The 5013-nt window shown below is 36.0% G+C and overlaps 1 protein-coding gene across 1 annotated transcript in view; it reads left to right on the forward strand.

The window, feature by feature from the left end:
- frmpd1b (FERM and PDZ domain containing 1b) overlaps positions 1–5013 on the forward strand; it is a 33117-nt gene continuing 28104 nt past the window's right edge. Inside the window, exon 1 of the mRNA XM_081382975.1 lies at positions 1–142. The gene's annotated coding sequence lies outside the window, so the exon portion shown is untranslated. The remainder of the gene's footprint in view (positions 143–5013) is intronic.

The following is a 5013-nucleotide window of genomic DNA, read 5'->3' on the forward strand; positions in this document are numbered from 1 at the left end:
CAGATCAGTTCTCATTGGTCCTGATGGTTGTGAGGGCCCGCCTCTGCCACCTCTCATCCAATCCACACAAGAGAGATGTGACGTCCAATCACGCGCTGAGATTTCTGCGTTCTGGAGCTGATAGGACACTAACCACACCCAGGTGAGATCAAGCTACTCCGGTGGAAAGATGTATATTAGTGTATGTATATTAGTGTATGTATATTAGTTGCAGGTGTGACAAGCGGATGCTTAGAAACAATTAGAAACTAGATTTTCAATTAGAAACACATGAGGATACATCTTTCTGAAGATGCTGAGCTTTCACTCCCTCGGGGATTTAAGCTGCTGTGACTTTGATTGTGAATTTGAATTTGAATAAATGCAACCTTCACTGTGTAAACAGGTAGTTTGGTGTTAAAGTCCCCCTGTAGTCAATCAGTTTATCCATTAAAAGTCATTTTTGATCACCAAAATAAAATATTTAAACGTTTTTTCCTTGAAAAACACCTCGACACCCTTGCCTCATTTAGTATGCGTGGCTCTATGAATATGCAAATGAGCCCCGCCTCCACTAACTCACTCAGCTCAGAGATCCACTGGTTGACGATCACACGTTGATCTGATTGGTTACAAGGTAGTTTGTGACGTCAGAAACACCAGCGATTTCAAAGCGTGTTTTTGAGACTGTCTTTGGTTCACTGCAGTTTTAAGGAGGAAATACTCAGCAATGGTGTCGACTTGTGAACTTACACATGGTGTGTCTTAAAGCACATTAAAAACACCACATAGACACATAAACAACATAAAAAGCTGGATTTACACCACAGGGGGACTTTAAAGGAATAGTTGCTCATCCTCACGTCATTCATCGACATCTGCTCTTTTCCATTCAATGAAAGCAAACTTTTTTTTTTAATGTTCCATAAAAGTAGTTATAAATATAAGTGTCTATTTATACGGAAAGTAATTGCGTTTGCATCAACTTACATTTAGGTCAGCTTCACACACACAGTGCAGCGGGTCACAGTCACATCGCATGAGTGTTGAAGGCCAGTGCAGTCAACCAGCAATGTCAAGCACTCAAGCAAATATAATAAATGCTAACGCTGAGTGTCCTCTAACAGATTAACATCTACAGTCCGTCTCGCACTGGGAAGATCCTCGCCAACGCTTGACCCAGTTACGTATTATAAGAGAATCTATCAGTAATGGATCGTGATGAGAGGAAGAGGTCTTACTTAACAGCGTGCATGGTGCTTATTATAGACGTGTGTGTGTGTGTGTGTGTGTGTGTGTGTGTGTGTGCAGCAGGAGATGGGGGTTGGGACAGACATGGCAGGGAGGGTGTAGAGTTACTGTAGGAAACATTAATAGATGCTTTGCAGATTTCCGGTGTGTTCTGATTCTGAACCACACGGTGAACCACAGCTCTGATTAATAGATGAAGGATAGTTATTATTGTGAGCATCATTAGGTGTTTGATTGACAGCACTGATTCCCAAACTTTGATTTAGGGATGGGCGATATGGCAAAAAAAATATCATATCACGTTTTTTTGTGTGTTTTTTCAGGAAAATCACGATTTTATCACGATTCTCTTTCATGATGAAGGTTTTACTATTTTGCAAGTGAATGGGCATTACAGCCAAACTAATGTCCCTATTTAAAAATAAAAAAAATGTACAAGTAAAAAATATATATATATATATATATATATATATATATATATATATATATATGTGACCCTGGATCACATAAATGACATAAATGAACAACTTTAAAGGAGATTTTCTCAATGTTTCCATTTTTTTGCCTCAGATTCCAGATTTACAATAGTCATATCTCGACCAAATATTGTCCTATCATAACAAACCATACATCAATGGAAAGATTATTTATTCAGCTTTCATAGCATGTATAAATCTCAATTTCAAAATTGTGACCCATGTGACTGGTTTTGTGGTCCAGGGTCACACATATATATATATATATATATATATATATATATATATATATATATATATATATATATATATATATATATATATATATATATATATATATATAAAACATTTAGGCCAAAGTGGCGAAAATAAAAATCTACAAGATGGATGTTGATCTTGAGTAGAGTTCGACTGGTGTCCCAGCCATAGTGATTATATTTGTGAGTCTTTTCATGAATTTGCTAAAAGCTTCACACTTTAGTCTGAATCATTCATTATTAATAAAATCAATCCAAATTTGAATGATTTTTTTGTTGATTAATGTTGCTGTTTGATCATGATAAATCTCTGCAAAGTCACACAGCTCTTCTCTATATCAGTGTCAGTGTTTCTGAACTCCTGAAACGCCTCCATTGTAGTCTTGAGTTTCTTCCGGGAACGAACACGTCACAATATTCCTCATTATAATAATTAATGCGCAGAATAAAGGGGCGGGGCCTGGTTGAGTAAGTTAGTAGTGTGTTAAACTGGCGGTTATGGGAAGGGGCGGGACATTTCCCAAACACACTCGAAGCGCTCGACCAATCACAACACACTGCTCCAGCCGACCAATCAGAGCACAGTGTGCTTTTCAGAAGGAGGGGCTTCATAGAGACAGGAAGTAAACAGAGCGTTACTGACAGACTGGGAAGAGAGGAGCCGCAACAATGGAGAATATGAGGAGAATAATCAACATTCATGCAGGAAAACCTGTTCTAGTAGAGCCTGAACACATATGGGCTGTTTAATGGCTGCTTGATCTGAGTCTTGCTGAAGATGTAGAAATGCAGGTGGAGAGAAGAGGACTCATGTTTTTATGGATGAACAGGAGTTAAAACTGTCACCACTGATATCTTCATGACTCCACAAGGGCAGCAGCTCTTACCTGAGTCAGCACACACACACACACACACACACACACACACACACACACACACACACACACACACACTCGCTGGCTCGCCACTGTTGTCTTCTGGTTGTCCTCTCCATCTCTAGATGATCCTCCAGATCCTCAGGTCTGATCTCACTCTTCCTCAAGGCGTTCTTCATCTGATCTGTATAGCGCTTCTTCCCCCCATCAAGAAGGCTAGCCAGCGGCAACAGCTATAAGCAGAGACACACACACACCCACACACATTCTCTGCAGTCTCTTTACTTTCATCCAATTATCTTACACAGCGATTAAATGTCTGTAGGCTCTCCTGCTTAAACGCAGCCTGAGATCTGCAGATCCGGATCAGTCCAGATCAGTCCGGATCAGCACGAGTGACTACATGACACCCTTACCAGGTGGGCGTACTAATCCACTAATGCCTCACACACACACACACACACACACACACACACACAGCGCTCTGAATGCTCGCAGGTTTAATCACGTTTGCCCCACGAGAGCAGCAAATGTAAAGGAGGTCAAGAGGTCGTATAATATTTAATAATGTATATTCATAGATATCGGCATGAAGCAGCATTTGCAATTTCGGAGTGAATCTGAACACTTTATCCATCGGATCATGGATGTTAGGAGTGATATGATATTATACTGTGATATTATGTTCATATCATTAATCCTAAGTATTGCTCTACTACGTTTGACTGCATTGACACTGTAGGATTAGAGCAACACTGAGTGGAATATTGACATGGATTCTGTATCAAATTTGTTTCATAATTGACACATTTTGGAAACAGCAATATTTATTAAGAAAGCATTCTGCAGTCACAGGGCAAAAACGCTGATTTATGATTATTGTTCTGTAACATACAGATTCGGTCCGCTTTTGTTATATTTATGCCTGTGAGAATGTGAAATAAACCATGAGCTACAGTCACAGTGTTTATTATTTTAGTATTATTTTAATATTATTGTAGTATCTATTCATATTTTAAATTAGCTTTTATATTTTCAGTTTTCACTTTAATTTAAGTTTTAGTAATTTTGTCATGAGCTTTTGTCATTTGTATTCGATTATTATATATTTTTTTAGTATATTTAGCTTATATTATATCTATCTTATTTAGTAATATTTAGAATTAGGTTTTATATTTTCAGATTTAAGTTTAAGTTTAAAAAAATCTCATCTCATTCTCATTTTTATTAGTTTTTATATATATATATATTTAGTATACAGTATTTAGCTCTGATTTATTTATTAATATTTTAAATTAGCTTTTATATATTTTATATTTCATTTTAATTTTAGTTTAAGTTTTTTTTGTTTAGTCATTTTTGTTAGTTTTTTATATAAATATATATATTTTGTAGGCTATATTTAGCTCAAATGTATTTATTCATATTTTAAATTAGCTTTTATATTTTTAGATTTGATTTTAATTTTAGTAATTTTGTCATGAGCTTTTGTCATTTTTATTCGATTATTATATATTTTTTATATTTTTAGTGTATTTAGCTTATATTATATCTATCTTATTAATATTTTGAATTAGGTTTTATATTTTGAGATTTCATTTTAAGTTTGAGTTCAAGAAAGTCTCATCTCATTCTCATTTTTATTAGTTTAAATATATATATTTAAAATATATTCATATATTAGCTCAAATGTATTTATTAATATTTTGAAATTTAGCTCAAATTTTTTAGTTTAAGTAAACAAAAACAACAATATCTTGCTACACAAGCTTGATTTTACACACTGTGTTATGAAAAGTGTCAGAAGGCAACCCATAATGCAACACAAACGTCACACGTTCAGGCATCATGACCGTAAAACAATTCCAATATCTCTGAACAAGTTTAAGTTAGTTAGCTGTGGGTGTGTGTCCATCTTCAGTGTGTGTGTGTGTGTACATGCACGTGTATCTGTCAAACCTCATAGACATCAGGATCTCAATCTGTACGCAATCGTTGACTCATAGAGCAAAGGTTAAAGGTCACATGACCCTCTCCAGCGATGCATTGCCATGCAAATCAGTGCATAATCAGGCAGATTATCCTGAGCATGACGAAACACAGAGGAAGAGGTGTGTGTGTGTTGATCAGACGTGCAGAATGTGTTTGTAAGTGCAGTTCAGAGGTTTGTGAGTC

This window comes from Scardinius erythrophthalmus, assembly GCF_964197995.2.
Source record: "Scardinius erythrophthalmus genome assembly, chromosome: 13".
Taxonomy (NCBI): Eukaryota; Metazoa; Chordata; class Actinopteri; order Cypriniformes; family Leuciscidae; genus Scardinius; species Scardinius erythrophthalmus.